Source organism: Loxodonta africana, chromosome 18 (assembly GCF_030014295.1).
Source record: "Loxodonta africana isolate mLoxAfr1 chromosome 18, mLoxAfr1.hap2, whole genome shotgun sequence".
In the NCBI taxonomy this organism is placed as follows: domain Eukaryota; kingdom Metazoa; phylum Chordata; class Mammalia; order Proboscidea; family Elephantidae; genus Loxodonta; species Loxodonta africana.
The window spans coordinates 8,692,114-8,717,157 of NC_087359.1; the positions used below are offsets into that span (position 1 = coordinate 8,692,114).

The following is a 25,044-nucleotide window of genomic DNA, read 5'->3' on the forward strand; positions in this document are numbered from 1 at the left end:
TTAAAATGACATCTTTGCTGTTTTAACACTTTAATAAAGAAGTCTTTTGCCGCACATTTGCCCAATGCAATGCGTCATTTGATTTCTTGACTGCTGCTTCCATGAGTGTTGGTAAAGTAAAATGAAATTCTTGACAACTTCAATCTTTTCTCCATTTATCACGATATTGTTTATTGGTCCAGTCGTGAGGATTTTCGTTTTCTTTATGTTGAGATATAATCCATACTGAAGGCTGTACTCTTTGGTATTCATCGGTAAGTCCTCTTTGCTTTCAGCAAGCAAGGTTGTGTCATCTGCATACCACAGGTTACTAATGAGTGTTCCTCTAATCCTGATGTACCACTCTTCTTATAGTCCAGCTTCTCAGATTATTTGCTCAGCATACAGATTGAATAAGTATGGTAAAAGGGTACAACCCTGACGCACACCTTTGCTGACTTTAAACTATGCAGTATCCCCCCATTCTGTTTGAATGCCCCTTGGTCTTTGTACAAGTTCCACAAGAGCACATTCTTTGTAATGGTATCCATAATTTGTTATGATCCACGCAGTCAAATGCCTTTGCATAGTCAATAAAACACAGGTAAACATCTTTCTGGTATTCCCTGCTTTCAGAACAAGGGATATCATTGCTGATGTCAGATGGATCCTGCTGAAAGCGAGAATACCAGAATAGTGCCACCAGGGTTTCCATAAAAATCCAAGATTTCCAAGAAGTGGCTGGTGGATTTGAACTGCTGACCGTTTTTTGGTTAGCAGCCAAACGCTTAACCATTTGCACCACCAGGGCTCCTACTGTCACCTAGTCTTCCTAAGACAGCAAAACTCTAAAAAACAAAAGAAACACACACACACACTTACAAAAACCCAAGTTACTAAACACATCTACAGCAAAATTATTACTAAATAATAAGTTGTGAGATGGATGGTTGTTCGTTGCCATGGAGTCTGAGAGTAACACTGCTCCATGGGGTTTCCAAGCCTGTGACCTTTTGGAAGCACGTTGCCGGGCCTGTCTTCCAGATGCCTCTGTGTGGGTTCAGAACCACCAGCCTTTAGGCTAAGTAGTCCAGTGCTTAACTGTTTGCATTGTCCATCTTATGAGATGGATAATGATGCATCCCAAAACACTGACTTAATTTTGAAACACTAGCTGGCTCACATTCTAGGAACAGTACACCGTGCTTGAGATTTTTCTATATGCTTTATTTTCTTCAAACATTTTTTGAAATCTTAAAAATGCCTTTAGAAATGAAGCCTGCAACTGTCAAGATAGCCCATCTGGGTATATGAAAGTCAGTAAACAGAGAACGTTCTCAGGGTACGAGATAGGCCGGGTAGGTGGGCGTCCCAGTAGGGTTACCGCATTCACCGAACTGGAACAGGCTCTCAGGAGTGCTGCGTAGACTGAACTGGAGTTTCCGGGCAGCCGGTCCCTGAGCTTTTCCCCCCAGGGTGGGGGTGAGACAGGAGTGCAGAAAAGGATGGAGGTGGGGATGGGGGAGGGGGCACGGAGTAGAGAAAAGGTGGGGCGAGAATGGGGGGAGGGAGGACAGGTAGGGCGGGGGTGAGTGGGGGAGGTGCGGGGTGGGGGTGGGGCGGCAGAGGAGGGGGCTGGGGCGGGGCCGGCGCCTTAGGGGCGTGCACACACGGCAAGGACACGCGCTCTCGTCCACAGCAGCTCACTGAAGTTCCCTCCCTCGCTTTCTCGGCGACGAAGCCTCAGTCAGACCGAGCCTTCGCGGCCCCGCCAGCCTGGCCCTCCCGGGCTAGCGCGTCCTAGGCCGCTCGCTGACCCCGTGCGCTCCTCCCTCGCTGGCGCCTCCGCGCGTCCGGCCCGGGCCCGCGTTGCCAGCCGCGTAGGCAGCGAGGACTCCGCGGTCCCCGGCGGCCGGTGGCGGGCCCGCGCTCGGCCTCACGCCCTCCTCTGGCGGTGGCGGCCGGGATCTCGTCTCTCTCGCGCCCAGACTCTCCCTCCGCGCCGTCCCCGAGAGCCAGGCGCCCGGACGCGGCCGAGGTAAGACTGGGCTGGGGCCGGGGATAATGCCGAAGCGGCTCCCGGCCGGGCAGTGCGGAGCGAAGCCGGGTCCGCGCGTGCAGCCTCCCGCCCGGCCCGGGGCCCCGCCAGCCCTAGACGGAGCCAGCCCCGGGGCCGCAGTGGAGGCGCCACGCCCGCCGCCTGTCCTGCGCGCCCCTCCATCGCCTCCCGGGCTGGGTCCGCGGCGGGCGCCGTGGGGTCCAGGGCCGAGTGGGTGTGGGGAGCGCTCGCCGGCTGCTGGGGAACGAGTCGGGACGCCGCTTGGCCCTTCCAGTTCAAGGTCTCTGGCTTTGCGCGCAAGGAAAGACAATGTAATCTCGGATGCTGAGTGCTTGGGCAGTATCGGTATTTCCTAATCCCTGGCCGGGAGTTATTGCAACTGATGCAGATTCAGAGGCTCTGAAAGCTTGTTTTTGTTTTGTTTTGGGTATTTCCTCCAGTTCCACCCACATACTCCATTGTCTATACTTTCTTTGAAAGCATGCAGATTTGAAGTCGAATTGAATGATCTTTGGCTCCCTCGTGCCCCCATCACTCCGCAGAGCTCAGTCACTTGGCAGTGACACCCCTGCGGGCCGTGGGGAGCCCCTGTACTGCCGCCCAGTAGAGAGTCCTGCTGTCGAAAGAACCGAAGTGACGTATGTAAATGGCAGTGACACTTCTCCCTCTTGAATAGGTCCTGGGAAAGGAACCTGAGATAACTTTGGTGTATGCCTTGATGACCCTGTGACATGGAAAGAATGCACCTGGCGCCTGGCTTTTTAACCGTTCAAAGAGTCAGGCCGATTTTCCGGGCCACAAATAAATGAGCAGGCTTCTTTTTCTGCCTCAGGTACAGGCAAGCTCAGGACTTTTCTCCTGGCCAGGTTATGTATGGCCTGTGAAAAATCTGGCATACATCTGTGACCACATGGTATGGCTGGGTTGTCCAGACCACAAGTTAGGCTGTTTTTGAACAGGAATTTGGTAGTAGAATAAGCATTTTTGCAATATGAATAGTATGACTTCTATTTTCTTTATTTCTCCTTTAACTTTAAAGATATTTATGATTTCTTTATATTTCGAGGAAAATAGCAGTATTAATTTGTTGTACTTATTTTGTGACATCTCAACCCCTGGTGATTCCTATGTGCTCTTTACGAAGCAGAGTAATTTTAACGTAAGAGCAATTTAATGTAAGCCATAAATCTCTGTTGGCAACGTCCTGCTGATTTACTCTATGCCAGTTAATCTGTGATATCACTGTCGACCATAAAGTCACTGATTGAACAGGGAGGTGGCTGTGCTTTGTCAGGCGCTTAGAACGGTGCCCTGTGCTTAGTACTGTGTGTTAAAAAAAAAAAATAGCTAGCTTTAATTTTTATCATCAGTCCAGGTATTTCCTCTGTTTGGCAAAAAGGTTATTTTTCTGTTTTGTTTTTTAATCTCAAATCTTTTAAATCATGGTCTATTTTAAGCCTATGGTTTAGTTTTAGGTCAGACTTGAGGTTAAGCGGTGGTTTTGCTAATGATCGAAAGCTGCTCTGTATATACTTCAGTGAGTCTTATGTAGGGGGTCTGTAAGGGCAAGACCACAGCCCTGAACCCCGTTGTACCTGGACACATTTCCTAAGAGAGAGATCTAATCGTATAAGGTGTATCAGGTGGGGCCTAGACATTAGGAGGAGCCTTGGTGGTGCAGTGGTTAAGAGCTCGGCTGCTAACCTAAAGGTTGGCAGTTCGAATCCACCAGCTACTCCTTGGAAGTTCTATTCTGTCCTGTAGGTTCCCTATGAGTCAGAATCCACTCAACAGCAATAGGTTGGGATTTTTATTTTTTTTTAAGACATTAGGAAAAATCTGGGTCCTTAGCCCCATCCCCAGGCTCCCTAGTTCTTAAGGTCTAGAAATAACCCTTCCAATTCTTAGTTGAAAGAACCTTGTTGGCAGAGCAGGGTTAGCTGACTTCTGCTGTGTTAAAGTCTAGTAGGCGATAGATACATGTACTATATATACATTGACCAGAGCATGTATTTCTTATTCCTGTATTGAAACGTTCAGAACAGGATGTATAGCCTAACTAGCTAAAAGGAGAACAGTTACAGCCCTGCTTGTCCTTGCGTCAGTCACCAAAAGGTTATGTTTGCGACCGAGGTGTTCTAGAAGATGTCTGGGAGTTTACTCCCATTTCCAGTTTCTTCCCCCACCCTCCCTTTCTCTTTTACTTTGGAATATCTTTTTCATTCTTAAAAAACTTAACTTACCTAAGGAAAAGTGTGTTATTAATCCCTGGGCCCTGCAGAGCAGAATCAAAGCTGCTGTCGGCAGTAGATGGTGCTGTGGCCAGCGCTGGTGGACGGAGCCTCAAGTATGGTCATGTGTAATTGGAAGAAATTAATTTAGTATTGCCCGTGGCTTGCCGCCCCCCAAGATACTCTCATCCACACAGACAGTGCCTAACAATCTTTTTAAGAAGGCATTTTTTAAAAAAAGTTTCCCTTTGTATTTTCAACTTTTTTAGACTCTTTGCTTGGTCAAATGTTTCTTTCTGAAAACCACAGTATTTCAGGTGTTAGCCAAACATTGCTTGTAAAAATAGTGCTTACCAACTGTCCACTTTCCTCTCGTTTTTTCCGTACTAGCATAAGATTGATCAGCTGGAACCCAGAGGACCTCCAATTAACCTGATTTGTTTTTTTTCCCAATATTTAACATTTAGGAGAGAGAAAAAATGATAACAAACCTCCTTGCATCTTGAATTTATTTAAGAAGGCAGCTAGCTGGGGTCAGTGATCATTTATTCTGATTTTTACCATTTTTTCTGACTCCCGATATGATGCAGTGAGAATTGATATTCCGAATGAAGATGCTGAAGCTCTGCAGTCATGACTCATCCAAGAAAAATATATTCATTCACTTCAGCACAGGCACCGAGGCTAGAGAGGAGCAAGGTACACTCAGAAACAGGGGTTTTGGTTCGTAGGAACAGAGGCTGAGCCCTGGCCCTGGCCTGTGCAGTCAGCCAGTGTTCTCTGTAATCCTACAAGACTGCACAGTTGCCGGGACCTCCTAGGTGAGGTTAAGTGACCTGCCCGAGTCATATAACTAGTAGGTAGCAAGGCCCAGGCGTGCATGCCTCCAGAGCCTCGAGATTTTCCCCCCGCATGCAGAATGTCCTCTGCTTTGTGCATGCTTAGATTAGGAAGTAATAAAGAATGTTGGGTTCTTTTTGGCTCCATTGCTCCGGTATTCTGGGGAAACTCACAGCTTCCTCTTGCTCCTCCAGTGCCATTGTTTCCTGTGGGTTATTGATGATATTAGCTGCTGAGAGTCACCCCGACTCATGGTGACCCATGCACAGTGGAACTAAATGGTGCCAGGTCCGGCACTATCTCCATGATCTGGTGTTATCCCCAGATTGGAAGTTTGTGATCCATAGGAATTTTATTGGCTGATTTTCTGAAGTGGGTCCCCAGACCTTTCTTCCTAGTCCATCATAGTCTGGAAGTGCCACTGAAACCTGTTCAGCATCATAGCAGCACGGCCAGCCTCCATTGGTGGATGGTGGCTGTACACGAGATAAAATTGGTTGGAAACTGAACCCAGGTCCCTGGCAAGAAAGGTGAGAATTCTACCATTGAACCGTCATTGCCGCTGTCTCTTTGAGTCAAAAGAGGTTTGTTAATTCTGATCATTTAAGTACCCCAGCCCTTGTCTATTAGCCAGAAGGTTGGTGGTTTGAGCCCACCCAGAGGCACCTTGGAAAACAGGCCTGGTGATCAGCTTCTAAAAGGTCGCAGCCTCGAAAACCCTATGGAGCTGTTCTGCTGTGTACGCTTGGGGTTGCCATGAGTTGGGATCTCCTGAATGGCAACTAACACCATCACCGCCAGCACCAAGTACCTCATTTTGATGATTAATGAAATAATGGATTAAATTTTCATTCTGTATACGTGTATATTTTTAATTTCACACTTTAGGCAGAATCTTGTGTGAGTTTTTAAATACGGTAATTTTTTTTTTTTGCATTGAAAGCATTACAGAAATACAAAAAATTAATATTTGACAGTTGCTTAGAAGAAAACCTGAATCATGGCCAAAGTGTTGTTTATTATACTTGATCTTAGCCAAAAGGCTGAGAAGTGATGGGTGTTTTTTATTAAAGAAACTAAACATAATATTGACTCTAAGCTTTGAAAATATAAGTTGTGGGATGATTTAGCATGAAAGATTATGAAGAACTGTGGTAGAATTTTTTAGTTTTTCATTTTTCGTGAACGTCATCATCTAAGCAAATAACTGCAGATAATTAAGGTATAGGCAAGGCTTCTCCATTGTCTCCAAATCCCTTTTCGTCCCGTTTTTAAATTGCCCAGGTTTGTTTCTGAATAATGCTTTTGACCATTTAAACTGTCTTTATTGTGGTGTAAAATTAAGGGACTTAAGGAATCCTTGGGTAATGGCAAACTGTTAACACCCTTGGCTGCTAACCAAAAGCTTGGAGGTTTAAGTCTCCCCAGAGGTACCTTGGAAGAAAGGCCTGGTGATCTGCTTCTGAAAAAACCAGCCATTGAAGACCCCGTGGAGCACAGTTCTACTCTGACACTCATGGAAACCCTCTGAAGACAGCCGGTTTCTTCGTGAACTGACATCTTGCCTCTGCCTGTTTTGACACCTTGCGTTTCCTTTGCGTTATCAGGAAAAGGGATTGAGTGACATCTTCACAGGTTTAGTGTTTTGCAGTTTGGGTCTCATAAGAAAAAGTAAACGTCCAAGGACCTGAGCCTTTTTTGGCAGTGTTTTTAGTAGGTGAAGCAAATTACTTCCTTTTTCCCAGTATGTTTGGTGATAAAAATAGCAAACGTGGGCGATTAAACATTTTTAAACTGACGCTCGGCTGGGATTTTAAAATTGTAAACACTTTAAAGAGAAGTTCAAAGGTGAACACCTAAGCAGAGGGAAACAATATGTCATTTGGCAGACAGGTTTTTGGAAGAATTATAAGAATCCTGCAATGTGTTTTATACATCAGAGCAAGATCAGTGGGTTTTGAAATTGTCCAGTTCCAGATAAGGCTTTTAAAAATACAGTTCACATGTATCTGGGAAATTTTTGAGTGGTTATATTGTAATAAAATACGCTTTTTTCTCATAGCCCGGATGGAAGTTTGTTTCATCTTTTTCCGGAGGAATCACAGATATTCTTCAAAATGTATCATTCTTGCCAGCCTTTTTTTTTTTCTTTTTTGTCCCATTGACTAGAACTTAACGTAAAGAAAATAACTATGCAAAAGAACATAGGTTGGTAATTTTTTCTATTTTGATCATTATATTAAAAGTGTATGGGGGACTTACTGTATGCCGGAAAGATGTTGGGATGCACAGTGACCATAAAAAACAAGGTCACTGCTTTTTTGAGACTTAGGTGTCACTGAATTAAATAGTAAATAAACAAATGAAAAAGCTCATTAAAACAGTGTTAAGAACAAGATCAGCAGGGTCCCCATCTGTATTGGGTGGTCTGGTAGGCCATCATGGGTGGCGTTGGAGCTGAGACCTGAGTATAAAGAAGAGGCAACCTTTGAAGGTCTCTGTGCAAAGGCCCTGTGGCAGGTAAAACCTGTCTGTGTCAGTCAGGTCTGCAGGGCCTTGTAGGACATGGAGGGAGTTGCCATTTATTCTGAGTTACCCACCTTGAATTCCAGCAGGTCTGGGGTCTTTGTTTCACCATTGGGAGCATGACAGGAAGAGGGGTTGGTTATGGACATGGGATTCCTCTCAGGCTGACAACCTAATTATAGGCCAGCAGTAATAGGTGAGTAAGTGGTTCCCGAGACTGAGAAGGTACAGGTTTGGTAGTTGATCCTGCCCTGATGCAAACACTGGCTCTGCTGTGTGTAGTTGAGCGGGTTACTTAGGTTTTTGAAACCGTAGTTGTCTTCTCTTCTCTGTAAAATGGAAGAAATAACAGTACCTACTTTGTAGACCGCTACCCATCTGTCAGTTTGTCTTACTGTGGTGGCTTGCGTATTGCTATCATGCTGGAAGCTATGTTCCCCATGTTTCAAATGCCGGCAGGGTCACCCATGGTGGACAGGTTTCAGTAGAGCTTCCAGAGGAAGAAAGACCTGGCGATGTACTTCCAAAAATTAGCCAGTGCAAACCCGATGGATCACAGTAGGGTATTGTCTCATATAGTGCTGGAAGATGCGCCCCGTAGGTTGGAAGGCACTCGGAATACACAGTGACCACCGAAATGGACTTGAGCTTACCAACGATCGTGAAAATGGCACAGAACCGGGGAGAGTGTTGCTCTGTTGTACGTGGGGTCACTATGAGTGGGAGGAGACTTGATGGTGACTAATGACTTTTAGACGTTCTGATGCTTAAAGTAAGATTTTTGTACCATGCTGAGCACTGTGTTGAGGCTCTTTGCTGTGATTTGTTTCTGTCTCAGGGATTTTGCACTTTGTCCTTCTATCTCATCATGCAGGACGGTGTCGCTTTTTCAAAGACTTCCTAGCCACGGAAGCAAAGGAACCCCTTCTCCAGACGCTCTCTTTCCTTTTGTCCTGTTTTATTTTATGCACACCTCTCATCCCTGACTGAATTGTAGGGTCTGTTTACATGTTGAACAGACATTTCCCCTCAGTTGCAAGGGGCTCTGTCTTGTATGCTGCCATATCCCCAATGCCTGGAACTGCCCCAGGACACATCGCAGGGGCTGGACACGGATCTCCTGACGAATTATAAGGATGATGGTAACGGTTATGCGGCCTTTGCCCTCTGGGGCCTTGAAGGTACAGCTAAAAGGCCTGATTGCAAGCAATTATTTTCTTGGTGCTATGAGATGATGGCTTGCCAATTGGAGTTTATATACCTGAGGTCCAGCAGGGAAGTTCCAAGTAGTCTGATAGGTTTTGGGGAGGGGGGTAAGAGGAGTGGGAGAGTTTGTATTTGGAAACAGGGATTTCTTGGGGTAGTATTACTTGCTGTTGTTTTACCTTGGCATTTCATAGGATGTCATTTGCTTCATATTCAAGCTCAGTGTCACCTGAGGCCTACCTAATGCCAGAGATGCCAGCTTTGTTGGTAGTTGCGTCAGGTCAGCTCCGACTCATGACAGCTTTATGTGTAGCGTAACGAAAAGTTATCTGGCCCTGTGCCATCATCATGATTATTGGAATGTTTGAGTCCGCTATTGTACCTATCCACCTCTTTGAGGGTTTCTGTTGTTTTTGCTGACCATCTACTTTACCAAGCATGATATCCTTTTCTAGCTGTTGGCCTTTCCAGATGACGTGTCCAAAGTAAGTGAGCCAAAGTCTTGCCATCTGTCATGGATTGAATTGTGTCCCCCCAAAATATGTGTCAACTTCGTTAGTTTTGTGTGGTTGTCCCCCATTTTGTGATTTTCCTTTGTGTTATAAATCATAATCTCTGACTGTGGTTAAAGAGGATTAAGGGTGGGATGTAACACCCTTGCTCAGATCACATCCCTGATTGAATATAAAGGGAGTTTCCCTGGAGTGTGGCCTGTATCACCTTTTATCTTACAAGAGATAAAAAGAAAGGGAAGCAAGCATAGACTTGGGAACCTCATACCACCAATAAAGAAGGACCTCCCGGAGCGCGTCCTTTGGACCTAGGGTTCCTGCTTGGAGAAGCTCCTAGTCCAGGGGAAGATTGATGAGAAGGACCTTCTTCTAGAGCCAACAGAAAGGGAAAGCTTTCCCCTGGAGCTGACACCCTGAGTTTGGACTTCTAGCCCAGTAGACTGTGAGAAAATACGTTTCTGTTTGTTAAAGCCATCCACTTGTGATAGTTCTGTTATAGCGGCACTAGATGACTAAGACACACCATCCTTGCTTCTAAGGAGCATTGTGGTTGCATTTCTTCTGAGACTGATGCCGGCTTACAGGCCCCTGATTCATTATAGAAAAGCATACGACAGAGTAAACACAGTAAGGAAATACAACCACCCTTGCTCGTTAACGTGCTTTGTCTACCACAGAAGCTGCCTTCTCCCGGGGCTGGAATTCGGGCTGGAACTGGCAGTCCGCCGGCACCCCGTCACACCCAGACTATGGCTTTTCCCCATTTCTGCCGAACAGCGTTGTTACTTATGATAGTGTGTCCCATTGTAATCGCTTTCAGTGGTGCGTTGGTTTGAACGCCATTTTATTTTTCAGAAGGAGAGCGTATCCAGTTTGGAATGCAGTTTTGTGGCATTTGCTGGTTGACTAGACTGTGGGTGAAGTTTAGTGAATAAAAGACAAAGGCATCTCAACCATAGATGTAGGTACATATTAACTCACACTCGTACAAATATGTCATTCTCCTTTGCCTGGCTACCAGGGGGGCCGCCGTTCCCACTCTTGGTCAGAAATAGACAGCTGGAAATTGGGAACTCAGAAATGTTGGGAAAATACCAGTGAACCCTTAAAGCACATCTGTTTTGACTACACAGTTAGAACGCAGTGAGGAAGCATTGCATGCTGGACTTTTTAATCTGTCCTTCGCCTGTGCTCATTCAAATGATCATGAATTGGAATGTTGTGATTTTTAAGAATTATGTTTTTCTTTCCAATAAGTTTTGTTCTTGTTTATTGACCACGAGAAAACAAGGTAAATCCTTGTGTTGGTTTTTAGTCGGACTAGGAAACCTTGGTGGCATAGTGGTTAAGAGTTTGGCTGCTAACCAAAAGGATGGCAGTTTGAATCCACCAGGCGCTCCTTGGAAACCCTGTGGGGATGTTCTAATCTGTCCCATAGTCGCTATGAGTTGAAATGGACTCGATGGCAATGGGTTTAGTTTTTTTTTTTTTTTTTTTTTAGTCTTGGAGTACTGTTCATAGCTTCAGTTGACCTGTAAAATGAATTGAGTGTGAAATTATAAAATGTTTTGGCCAAAGTAGCCACCACCTTTAAAGGGATAAACTGGCAGTCTGGTAACTTAGTTCTTGAGTTTAATGATGATTTTGTTTTTTCCCATTTTGTTGGTGAATTTATATTGAATGCTCTTACAAAAAAAAAGCCAGACCAGTTGCTGTTGAGATGATGTCAACTCCAGGTGACTCTGTGTATTTCGGAGTAGAACTGTACTCCATGGGGTTTTCAACGGCTGTGATCGGTGGCGTAGTGGTTAAGTACTTACGGCTGCTAACCAAGAGGGTGGCGGTTTGAACCCACCAGGTGCTCCTTGGAAACTCTGTGGGGCAGTTCTACTCTGTCCTGTAGGGTCGCTATGAGTCAGAATCGACTTGACGGCGGTGGGCTTGGCGATCTTTCAGATGTAGATCGCCAGGTCTTCATTTGGGGGAGTCTGTGGGTGGACCCTGGTGGCTCAGTGGTTCAGAGCTCGGCTGCTAACCAAAAGGTAGGCAGTTTGAATCCACTTGCAGCTACTTGGGAACCCTATGGGGCAGCTCTCCTCTGTCCTGTAAGGTCCCTATGAGTTGGAATTGACTCGACGGCAGTGGTTTGGTTTGGTGGGTGGACTCAAACAGCTAACCTTTCAGTTAGTAGGGGAACGCTTAACTATTTGAGCCACTCCAAAATAGGGCAAAGCTATTATATAAATTTCGATTTTGTGGGTAATTGAAATATTATTTTAGATAATGCCAGAGAAGATTTATGGTCCATCTGTATTGTTTGAGAAACCCTGGTGGCGTAGTGGTTAAGAATTGTGGCTACTAACCAAAAAAGTCGGCAGTTCAAATCCACCAGGCGCTCCTTGGAAACTCTATGGGGCAGTTCTACCCTGTCCTATAGGGTCGCTATGAGTCGGAATCAAGTTGACTACAATGGGGTTTTTTTTTTTTGTATTTAGGAGTTGGCTTTAAACACGTTTTACTTGGAAGCGATGGGATGTGAAGGGTGAATGTCCACATGGCCACACCACATTTTCCCAGTTAGACACCATTCTGCCCTCCCTTCAGTGTGATGTGGTTTTTGACTCACATGGCCTGATTTGCTTATCTGCTTTCTCCTACAGGTATTTTCCTTTCAGGATTCACTTGCACCAGACTGAACTGCTTTTGTCCTTAATCCCTCATTTGTTTTCCCACATGCTTCTTCACTCCCCCACCCCCCCACAGCCCCCAAGTACTTTTCATGTGCAGCTTTCAGTGCTGAAGCGGTAGCTGAGAGCAGACTGTAGAAAGCTCGGTCCCAGTCCCAGACGGCTTTGAGGTACTGTGAGCTTATGATCAGAAGGCCTTCCAGTCGGCATACCTGTATATTATCAAGTTACCTTAACATTTTGTGTCTAAATACTTAATTTTTTTTTTTTTAATTTGGATTTTTTTTTTTTTACCAGAGAGTACTAATTACTCACATATGCCTGTGATGTCATCACAGTATTTCAGCAGGTAGGCCCATTGTTTTCAAAACACTGCGTTAGAGGACTTTTGACAAAGTTGGTATAAATGGCCTGGCTCCTGGAGCACTGAGACCAGGTGCCAATCTCTGAGCCCCACTCCTCTAAGTCTTTCTCAGTAGTACCAGCCACGTTATGCGTTTACCGTCCACACTGACCCCCACTGGCTTTATTCAGCCGAGTGCAGTATTGTATGATGTGTCCTTGGTTTTGTGAGCATCTCTTCGGTGAGACAGTAAGTTAATCAGGAGTGAAGACAGCATCTGTATTTCTCCACAGTGAGTGTAATCTTAACGAGTTAGCCTTCACTCCTTTAGCTGCGCCTATGGCGATGATGTTTGTGGTCATGGGCAACTCTTGATTCTGCACAAATTCCAACTTTATGGTTTATCTACAGCACAATTTATAGTCACGTTTAAAGTGATGGCGGTTACTTTGTATAAATACGTGTGATTTGCCCTTTCACTCTTATTTGGTCTTCACATTTAAACCAGGTAGGGAAGTGTTTTAAAACTTGAGAGTAAACATTGTCTTGTTTCAGCAGACAGTGGGTATTTGATTTGATGGTTGTTGTTGTTGTTAGCTGCTGTCAGGTCGGCCTCCAAATCATGGCATCTCCGTGCACCAGGGATTGAAAGCTGCCTGGTCCTGTGCCTTCCCCATCGTCATCATCGGCTGATTTTTGGAAGTAGTTTGTCAGGCCATTCTTCCTAGTCTGTCTTATTCTGAAAGCTCTGTTGAAACCTGTTCAGCAAAATAGCAACACGCAAGCCTCCACTGACAGACTGGTAGTGACTGCAGACGAGGTGCCTTGGCCAGGAAGCAAACTCATGTTTCTTGCATGGAAGGCAAGAATTCTACCACCGAATCAACACTGCCTCAGGATTTGATGGTAGATACTGTTGATTGGCCAACATGATGAGTATCTGAAAGGACTTGAGTGGGATGTAATTATTTTAACACTTACATTATTCACACCTCTGATTTTTCCCCATTAGCACATTAATCTATCATAATAATAATGGTAATGCTGTCGTTATTGAGGCAACACTTATGTCATTCATACTGTGTTCCAGGCACTGTTCTTAGCACTCTAGCGACATTTTGTATTTGTAATGAGGCCCCGTCATCATCTAGGCAAAATACTTCATGTATTCCTCCTTATGTACACTATTTGTGTTTTGCTTTCTGTGACATTTGGCTTCAAGAGGTAAAGAGAGGATCAATTGAGCATAACTGAAACTCAAGAGTTCATTTTTAAATTTGCTTGTTGGGAGTGCTCTGGGGTTTTCTAAGCCCCACATCTGTATCTCTTTGAACCAGGAGTGGAATTGAGACTGGAATCAACCACAGGAGCAGCTGAATACAAGATACATGGTAATGGCAGTGACAGGAGCCACATGACTGTGGTGTAGTTGTCCACATTCCAGTAGGCTGATTTGTTGATCTTTGGTAAACCCCAGGGAGAGTGTTATCTAGAAACTTGACTTCCTAAGGAGAAACTGGCCAGGTCCAAGGGTACTGAGAGCTAGAACTTCTTGTCAAGCCTGTTTTCGCCATTAGGAAATAAGCACCATACTTCACTGAACTCCCCCCACCCCAAAACCAGTGTCTGGATTTTGACCAGCTGAGACGGTGTGATGTGACTAGTGGCATGAGTAGTCACTGACACCACTCCCACTTCTTAGTCAGCAGCTAGTTGAGTGCAGCCTGGTGGGATGGAGTCTAATCTTCCATTTCTGAAAGGCTAAGTGGCTCAGAGCCATCCTCCAGCCGTGTCTGTTAGGACATCACTTCTCGGGTTATAAACCGGAGTCAATGCTGTTGTTGTTAGTTGCTGTTGGGTCAGCTCCAGCTCATGGTGACCCCAAGTACAACAAGATGAAATGTTATCTAGTCCTCTGCCGTCTTCATGATTGTTGATATGCTCAAGTCCATTGTTGTGACCACTGTGTATTTTGAGTGCCTTCCAATCTGGGAGGCTCATCAGCTAGCATTGTATCAGACAGTCTTCTGTTGTAATCCATAGGGTTTTTAAAAATATGTATCTCTTGTTACATTAAAAAATTTTTTTCAGGGCCCACCTGACTCTGCCCCTGTACAGAAAGGGTTAACTTTCCATTTACAATATCACACATCACAGAGTGGGGGCAGGTGATGGGGGATGCAGAGGATGGTTGGGGGGCTGGAAAATGGGCGGGGAGTGGCAAGTCAATGTGTGACTGTTGTGGTGGTTGTTGTTCGATGCCGTTGAGTTGATTTCTACTCATAGCAACTCCATGTGACAGAGTAGCTAAGACCTTCCAGAACAGACAGGGGTTAAGAGACTGGAGTTATCTCACTCCTGTCCCCAACCCCTCATGCTCTAGAGTGATCTATCCTTTCAGACACCCCCAGCGAGATCCCAATATTGGGGTCTACCCTTTCTTCTCAATCCCAGCCCATTCCATCAAGACCAGGGAGCAGAAATTAAGCACCCAGGTTTTGGGGTCCCTTCCAACTTCAAGGGCAGTCTCAGTCACTTAAACCTCAGAGGCCAGCCTGCTTTCATCACAGCCCCCTCCCCAAATGAGTAATATGGGGAGACCTGGAGAGTTCTGCCTGGGAGGAGGGTATTTTGGGGGTGAGCCAGTTTTGGGGGCCCCCCTTTAATCCCTGACCAGGTGCTGGGCCCCACACTCACTTGTGGAGACCTCAAAGATGTAGGCGATGCACTGTTTGTCACCACCTGGAGGATGCTCCAGGATGCTGTTCATCATGTACCACCTGGGCAGCTGCTGCAGCTTGTGCAAGAAGTTCACCAGGCACTTACACATGGACAAGCACAGCAGGCAGTACACGAACCACTCGTCCTCTAGCTTCGCATGCTCCTTATCTCCCATCTCCACCACCAGCTTGCCAGAGGAGCAGCTCTTGGAGGAACAGGTGAGGGTCATGTGCCCTAGGCTCTCATACCGGCTGCTCAGTCTGTAGAAGCTGCTGCCACTGGCACCCACCCATCTGCTCACCACTTGGGCCGCAATTCATGTCCACCCAGAACTTGACCAGGAAAAAGGCATGAGAGGGTGTACAATCATATAGCTCCCTCAGACAGCCCTTTTTCTTGGGGAATTTGTCGGAGGTCTGCTGGACGTCCATGCTCTCAAGTGGGCGAGCTCCGGGGCTGGGGCAGTGTGAGCTGATGTGTAGGAATGGGTGCCTCTGGTAAGAGCCAACAGCATCCAGCGGTTCTACAAAGGCTGAGAACTCCACCAGCTGCAACTGGGTAGTGCCCACAGCCGAGCCTGCCAGGCTGCGGGTGACATGCAGGTGGGGGCAGGGCCGTGAGTGAGAGGGCTTGCGGGGGCTTGTACCCTGGGAGGTCAGCGGATGGGGAGGCAGAGACAAGGAGAACGGCATCTTTGAGAATGACTTCACGTCTGGAATATTCCAGGGGCCCCAGACCCCCTGATCCAAACTGGAAAATCTCAGAAGCCTGAAGGCCTGTGGGACCCAGTTTGGCCTGCAGGGAATGTGCTGAGATGAGCTGGACTGAGAACATGGTGGTCATTTTCTGGAAAGCCTTGTCCTTGGAAACGTGGTCCTTGAGCTTGGACTGGATTTCTCTCAATTTCCTTTGGGCCAAAACCTAGATGTGAGTAGAGACCTGTTTGCAAGTTTGGGTCTTCCTGGTTCTGAGCTTGATATAGTGGGCAAATGGTTCATTCTCACCATACATCTTGCCTTCATCGAACAGGATGATCTTCCACTGACCACAGGGTGGATAGATAGCCAGGGTTTCCTGGAAACTTTCCTTGATGTCTGGGTTCCAGACACTTTCCACATCTGGGCCATCTCACCCAGCCCCCTCCCTGCGGCTCGTGCCGTTAATGGTGGTTTGTTCCCTGGGTGATGCAAATGGTTAAGTGCTTGGCTACCAACCAAAAGGTTGGCCGTTCAGATCTACCTAGAGGCACCTTGAAAGAAAGGCCCGGTTGGTGACCTACTACTAAAAAAATAGCAGCTTTTGAAAACGCTATGGAGCGCAGTTCTATTCTGACACACGTGGGGTCACCATGAGTTGGAATAAACTTGACAACAACTGGTTTAATGGTGTTCAGACCCCATCCATTCTCTGAAATGTCCTGTTGCCGTTAGTCAAATTGTCAGTATACCTAGTGCGGTAGAATGGCATATATCACAGTACTGCCTGTTTGGGATCAGGGGTGCGGTGTACCTGGAGTGAAGACAAGTCTTTAGGAGAAAAATGAAGCTTTAGTAGTTTTATTTTTAGTTTCACTTTCCGTCCTTCCACTTCCTCTTTAAGCAAAAACGAACATATGGAGAAATGCTATATATAACAAGGTGTTTTGTATTCTTGCATTTGACTAAATGAAGTAACAAAACACCTATAACAAACTTTTTTCTGCCAACAAGAGGGTTGTTATTATTAGGTGCTGTCAAGTCGGTTCTGACTCATAGCAACCCTGTGAACAACAGAAAAAAACACTGCCTGGTCCTGCACCATCGTCACAATCATTGTTATGCTTGAGCCCGTTGTTGCAGCCCCTGTGTCAGTCCATTTTGTTGAAGGTATTCCTCTTCTTCCCTGACCCTCTACTTTACCAAGCATGGTGTCCTTCTCCAGGGACTGGTCCCTCCTGATAAAGTGTCCAAAGTACGTAAGACAAAGTCTTGGCATCCTTGCTTCCAAGGAGCTTTCTGGCAGTACTTCCAAGACAGATTTGTTCGTTCTTGTGGCAGTCCATAGTATATTCAGTATTCTTCGTGAACACCACGACGAGGAGGCGTCCATTCTTCTTTGGCTTTCCATATTCATTGTCCAACTTTCACATACATATGAGGTGATTGACAACACCGTGGTTTGGGTCAGGCAAACCTTAGTCTTCAAGGTGGACTTTTTTTTTTTTTTTTTTAATACTTTAAAGAGGTCTTTTGTAGCAAATTTGCCAAATGCAATGTGTCATTTGATTCTTGACTGCTGGTTCCCTGGGCATTGATTGTGGATCCAAGTAAAATGAAATCCTTGACAACCTCAGTCTTTTCTCTGTTTATCATGATGTTGCTTATTGGTCCAGTTGTAAGGATTTTTGTTTTCTTTATGTTGAGGTGTAATTCATATTAAAAGCTGTGGTCTTCACTTTCAAGCAAGGTTGCGTCATCTGCATATTGCAGGTTGTTAATGAGTCTTCCACCAATCCTGATGCCACATTCTTCTTTTGAATAAGCATGATGAAAGGATACAACCCTGACGCACATCTTTCCTGATTTTAAAACACTCAGTGTCCCCTTGTTCTATTTGAATAACTGCCTCTTGGTCTATGTACAGGTTTCTCATGAACACAATTAAGTGCTCTGGAATTCCTGTTCTTTGCAATTTTATCCATAATATGTTATGATCCACACAGTCAAATGCCTTTGGTGTAGTCAGTAAAACACAGGTAAACACCTTTCAGGTATTCTTTGCTTTCAGCCAAGATCCATCTGCCATCAGCAATGATAACCCCTCGTCCCAAGTCATCTGCAAAATCCAGCTTGAATTTCTGGCGGTTCCTTACTGATGTGCTGCTGCAACTGCTTTTGAATGATCTTTAGCAAAATTTTACTTGTGTGTGATATTAAAGACATTGATGATTTCCACATTCCTTTGGATCACTTTTTCTTTGGAATGGATAAAACATGAGCCTTCTTCTGATCAGTTGGACAGGTGTATCTGTCTTCCCGATTTCTTGGCATAGATGAGTGAGTGCTTCCAGTGTTGCATCCATTTGTTGAAAAATCTCATCTGGTATTCCATCAGTTCCTGGAGGCTTGTTTTTTGCCAGTGCCTTTAGTGCAGCTTGGACTTCTTCCTTCAGTACCATCTGTTTGAACATCAACCAATTCTTTTTGGTACAGTGACTCTGTGTATTTCTTCCTTCCTTCTTTTGATGCCACCTACGTCGTTCAATATTTTGCCCATAGAATCCTTGAATATAACAGCTCAAGGCTTGAATCTTTTCTTCAGTTCTTTCAGCTTGAGAAATGCCAAGCGTGTCCTTCCCTTTTGGTTTTCTCCTAGTCTGTGCGCGTTTCATCATAATACTTTGTCTTCTTGGAGCTTTCCTTTGAAATCTCCCGTTCAGCCCTTTTACTTCATCGTTTCTTCCATTCCTTTTAGTTCCTCTTCGTTCAAGAGCAACTTTTGGAGTCTATTCTGACGTCCATTTTGGCCTTTTCTTTCTTTCTTGTCTTTTTAATGACCTTTTTGCTTTCTTCGTGTATGATGTCCCTGATGTCATCCCACAAGTCATTTTTGGTCATTAGCACTCAGTGCGTCCGATCTGTTCTTGAGATGGTCTCCAAATTCAGGTGGGATGTAAGCAAGGTCGTATTTTGGTTCTTGTGAACCTGTTTTAATTTCCTTCAGCTTCAATGGCAACTTGCATATGAGCAGTTGGTGGTCTGTTTTGCGGGTGGCCCCTGGCCTTGTTCCGACTGATGATACTGAGCTTTTCCATTGTCTCTTTTCACACATGTAGTTGATTTAATTCCTTCTATCTGGTGAGGTCCACTTGTGTAGTAATCTTTTATATTGTTGAAAAAAAGTATTTGCTGTGAAGAAGTTACTGGTCTTGCAAAATTCTATTATGTGATCTCTGGCATCGTTTCTATCACCAAAGCCATACTTGCCAACTGGTGATCCTTCTTCTTTGTTGCCAACTTTCACATTTCAATCACCAGTAATTATCAGTGCATCTCAATTGCATGTTTGATCAATTTCTGACTGTAGAAGTTGGTAAAAGTCTTCAGTTTCTTCACCTTTGGCATTGGCAGTTAGCACGTAAATTTGAAAAATAGTCATATTAATTGGCCTTCCTTGAAAAAAAAAAAATTTTTTTTTTTTTATGAATATTATTCTATCACTGACAGCATTGCATTTCAGGATAGATCTTGAAATATACATTTTGATAATGAATGCAACACCATTCTTCTTCAATTTGTCATTTCTGCTATAGTAGGCCATATTATTGTCTCCTTCAAAATGGCCAATACCAGTCGATTTCAGCTTTTTTTAATGCTTAGGATATTGATCTGTATGTGTTCCATTTCAATTTTGAAGACTTCCAGTTTTCCTAGATTCACGTTGTGATTATTAATGGATGCTTTCAGCAGTTTCTTCTCATTTTGAGTCATGCCACATCAACACACGAAGATCCGGAAAGCTCGACTCCATCCATGTTGTTACAGTTGACTCTACTTTGAGGAGGCACCTCTTCCCCAGTTGTATTTTGAATGCCTTACGGTCTGAATGGCTCAACTTCTGGTGCTGTATCAAACAATGTTCCGCTGCTATTCATAAGGTTTCACTGGCCAATTTTTTTAGAAGTAGATTGCTGGGCTAAAAAGACAGGAGAGAAAGAAAAGACCAAAATGGATTTCAGAAGAGGCTCTGGAACTTGCTCTTGAATGAGGAGTAGCCACGGTAAATGTAGAGTAGCCAAGAAAGAAATGACGAAGTAAAAGAGCTGAACAGAAGATTTCAAAGGGCGGATCAAGAAGACAGGGTATTCTAACGAAATGTGCAAAGACCTGGAGTTAGAAACCAAACCGGAAGAACATGCTTGGCCTTTCTCAAGCAGAAAGAGCTGAAGACAAAATTCAGGCCTCGAGTTGGACTGTTGAAGGATGGTACGTGCAATAATTGAACGACGTAGGAGGCATCAAAAGAAGATGGAAGGAATACACAGAGTCACTGTACCAAAAATATTTGGTTGACGTTCACTCATTTCAGGAAGTAACACATGATCAAGAATCCACTGTAGTGAAGGGAGAAGTCCAAGCTGCACTGAAGGCACTGGTGAAAAACAAGGCTCCAGGAATTGACAGAATACCAACTGAAGTGTTGCAACAAATGAATGCAACACTGGAAGCAATCACTCATCTATGCCAAGAAACTTGGAAGACGGCTACCTGGCCAACCAACTGGAAGACATCCGTATTTGTGCCTATTCCAAAGAAAGGTGATGCAACAGAATGCCGAAATTATGCAATAGTTTCATTAATATCATACACAAGTAAAATTGTGCTGAAAATCATTCAAAAGTGGTTGCAGCAGTACATCGACAGAGGACTGCCAGAAATTCAAATTAGATTTTGTGGGTGACTTGGAACGAGGGATATCATTGCTGATGTCAGATGGATCTTGGCTGAAAGTGGAGAATACTGGAAAGATGTTTACCTGTGTTTTATTGACTATGCAAAGGCATTTGACTGTGGATCATAACAAATTATGGATAACATTATGAAGAATAGGAATCCAGAACACTTAATTGTGCCCATGAGGTCTGTACACAGACCAAGAGGCAGTTGTTAGAATAGAACAGGGGATACTGAGTGGTTTAAAATCAGGAAAGATGTGTGTCACTGTTGTTCCCTTTCACCACACTTATGCTCTGTATGCTCTGCAAATAGTGAGGCTGGACTATATGAAGAAGAGTGTGACATCAGAATTGGAAGAAGGATCATTAACAACCTGTGATATGCAGATGACACAGTCTTGCTTCCTGGAGGTGAAGAGGACTTGACACACTTAGTGATGAAGCTCCAAGACCACAGCCTTCGCTGTGGATTACATCTCAGCATAAAGAAAAGAAAAGTCATCACAACTGGACCAATAGGCAGCACCATGATAAAGAGAGAAAATTTTGAAATTGTCAAGGGCTTCATTTTACTTGGGTCCACAATCAACACCCATGGGAGCAGCATTGGGCAGATCTGGTGCGAAAGACCTCTAAAGTATTAAAAAGCAAAGACGTCACTTTGAGGACTAAGGTCCTCCTAACCCAAGCCATGGCGTTTTCAGGTGCCGTGTATGCATGAGAAAGCTGGACGATGAATAAGGAAGACCAAAGAAGAGTTGAGGCCTTTGAGTTATCGTGTTAACAAAGAATATTGAATATACTGCGGACCGCCAGAAGAAGGAACGAATCTGTCTTGGAAGAAGTACAGCTAAGGGTGGCGAGACTTCGTCTACACTTACATTGGTTATGTTACCAGGAGGGACCAGTCTGTGGAGAAGGACATCAGGCTTGGTACCGTAGAGGGTCAAGGAAAGAGAGGAGGACCTTTAAGGAGATGTATTGACACAGTGGCTGCAACGATGGGCTCAAGTATAGGAACAACTGTGAGGATGGCGCAGGACCAGGCAGTGTTTCATTCTGTTCTAGGCAGGGTAGCTGTAAGTCAAAACTGACTCTAAGACACCTAAGAAAAAGATCTACTTCTGTAAAGATTTTAGCCAGGAAACCCTATGAAGGGATGAATTGGATGAACTCCATTCCAGGGCAGTGTGTTTGTTTTTGTTTACTTATCACTTTCCTCAGCAGTTCTAAGCCCTTATTGCATTCAGAGCAAAGTCACTTTAACATGCCCTTCCAGATCTCCCTGACCTGGCCTCAGTGTCTCTGCGGACAGTTTCCTGGGTGTCTCCTGCCATTACTGCTGCCTCCTCTCTGCTTTGTGCAGCCCCTAGAGGGTCAGTGGGTGTTCAGTGGTGGAATTCTCACCTTCTAGGCTGAAGACCTGTGTTTGATTCCTGGCCAGTGCACTTCATGCGCAGCCATCTGTCAGTGTAGGCTCTTCTGTTGCTATCTGTGATGCTGAACAGGCTTCAATGGAGTTTCTAGATTAAGATGGACTAGAAAGGCCTGGTGATCCTTCTCATAATCAGCCAGTAAAAGCTACACGGATCACAATGGTTCAATCCTGTTGTACATCACATTGTCATGAGTTGGGGCTTAGATTGGCAGCTAATAACAGCAGCAGTCATCCTAAAAGGTTTATACCACGCCTCCTCTCTAATTATTTTCTGCAACCTCTATGGACTGAGCTGATTTGTTGAGGAGATTCTGCTTGATCCCCAATTTCTAACCTTGGCCATGAAGGATGGCTTAGTATTCATTGGTCTGAAATGAAACACATTCTTTTTCATCGTTCATAGCCAAAAACTTCGGGCAGTCGACCCTCCGAAAATTCCGAATCTGAAGGTTCCGCATCTTTGCATTTCAACCAACTGCAGCTAGAATATATTCAGGAAAAAAATGTTATGTTGTTGCTGATGTGTACTTTGTAGCTAGGCCTATGATGTTTGCATCTGTACTGAACATGTACCAACTTCTTTTTCTTGTCATTATTCTCTAAACAATACAGTACAACAACTGTTTACATAGCACTTGCATTGTAAATATTATAAGTAAATATAAATATTATAATAAACATTATAAGTAATCTAGAGATGATTTAAAGTATAGTTGGCTCTTCATATCCATGGGTTCTGCATCTGCAGATTTAACCAACCGAGGGTCAAAAATATTTGGGGGAAAAAAAAATAGACTTTTTTCCTTTTTTTGAGGTTTAATGTAATGTAATTATTTCTATTGTACTTTAGATAAGGTTTACAGAACTAGTTTCTCATCAAATAGTACACACGTTGTTCTGTGATATTGGCTAACAATACCACGACATGTCAGCAGTCCCCCTTCTCAACCCTGGGTTCCCCATTACCAGCTTTCCTGTTCCCTCCTGCCTTCCAGTCCCTGCCCCAGGGCTGGTGTGCCCCTCTAGTCTTGTTTTGTTCCTTGGGACTGTGAATCTTTGGCTCAAGGGTGAACCTCAGGAGTGGCCTCATTACGGAGCTGAAAGGGTGCCTAGGGGCCATACTCTCAGAGTTTCTCCAGTCTTCCTCAGGCCAGCAAGTCTGGGCTTTCTTTTTGAGTTAGAATTTTGTCCTACATTTTTCTCCAGCTCTGTCCAGGACCCTCTATTGTGATTCTTGTCAGAGCAGTCAGTGGTGGTAGCCGAGCACCATCTAGTTTTACTGGACTCAGTCAGGTGGAGGCTACGGTAGTCCTTTGGACTAATCTTCCCCTTGTATTTTTAATTTTCTTCATTCTTCCTCCCAAAGGGCTGAGACCAGTGGAGTAGCCTAGATGGCTGCTCATAGGCTTTTAAGATCCCAGACGCTACTCACCAAAGTAGAATGTAGAACATATTCTTTATAAACTATGTTATGCCAATTGAGCTAGATGTTCCCCAGGACCATGGTCCCCACAGCCCTCAGCCCACGAATTTGGTCCCTCAGGAAATTTGGATGTGTCTATGGAGCTACCCTGGTGGCGTAGTGGTTAAGTGCTACAGCTGCTAACCAGAAGGTCAGCAGTTTGAATCCACCGGGCACTCCTTGAAAACTCTACAGGGCAGTTCTACTCTGTCCTGTAGGGTTGCTATGAGTCAGAATTGACTCGACAGCAACGAGTTTGACAGAGCTACCATGACTTTGCCGTGTACAGATTGTGCTGGCTTCCCCAGTATCGTGTACTGTCTTACCCTTCACCAAAGAGACTTTTTTTTTCTTGTCATTATTCCCTAAACAACACAGCCCAACTATTTCCATAGCATTGACATTACATTACATTAGGTATTACAAGCTAGGGATGATTTAGAGTTTACATGACGATGTATTGTGTCATTTTATATAAAGGACTTGAGCATCCTCAGATTTTGGTATTTGTGGGGGCTTCTGGAACCAATCCCCCATGGATACTGTGGATGACTGTATATAGCAAATTGATTTGTTTTGTGAGATTTCTCTACACCTGTGGTAGACAGCTTGGTGTATTATCTGCTTTGAAAAATTTCCAGAACAGAAATCTTTTTGATAGTGAACGTACTACAGTGTAGACTCTTCCAGTTTACTGGATCTGAGTTTGCTGGATAGAGTGCACTTCAAACTGTTAGATGATCAAAGAACTTTCTGGCTTTGCCTGTTAGTTGCTTTGACTCACGGTGACCTTATGGATAAGAGATAATAGATCTATGGATAATATGGGTAACAGATCAAATAGATCAAAATGTTGCCTGGTCCTGTGCCATTTTCCTAATCATTGCTATGTTTGAGTCCGTTGTTGTGGCTAGGATGTCAGTCCACCTTCTTGAGGGTTTTCGCTAACCTTCTGCCTTGACAACCATGATGTCCTTTTCTAGCGATTGGTCGTTTCTGGTGACATGTCCAAAGTCAGCGAGCCAGAGTCTCATCATCTTCACTTCCGAGGAGCATTCTGGTTGTACGGGGTACTTATTCGACTACTGCATCCATACAGAAGTAATTCTGTATTCTGGTCTGACTTTTTGAACTTTGGCTACAAGTTAAGAACTTGCTGAGTTTTTAAAAATCTGAGAGGCTTGCTTGTTGTGGAAGATTTTTCAAGACTTTATGGAACCCATTTACTGCTTTGGTTACTATAAGTAGCTCGAGGCAGTACCTAGGGGTGAAGGAGTTGTCTCAGAGCTTCGGAGCAGTATCCCTGCATGTCGTTTTTTGGGGGCTGTTCCTGAGACATCCCATCTCTTACTGAGTCTGTGGTAGAAACGCCTGACACCTCGTGTGTCATTACTGCCCAGTGTGTTTCACCCTTAGATGCTCATTTGAAAAATCGGTCAAGAGCTTGCAAAGTGAGTAATTTCATTAAAAACATAAGCAGTAAACCTTAGGCAAAATCAAGGCTCAATGATCGCAACTTTTACTAGGCAGTTTCGTCTGGTTTCTTCTCAGTCTTGATCTCTGTAGTCTCTGCTTAAATTTTTCCTAAGTCCTCAAGTTTTTATTT

General features: G+C 44.5%; 1 pseudogene; it reads right to left on the reverse strand.

Annotated features, from left to right (window-relative positions):
- Positions 1–1,769: 1,769 nt before the first annotated feature.
- LOC100677308 (transcriptional enhancer factor TEF-4-like) lies at positions 1,770–16,371 on the reverse strand (annotated as a pseudogene).
- Positions 16,372–25,044: the final 8,673 nt, after the last annotated feature.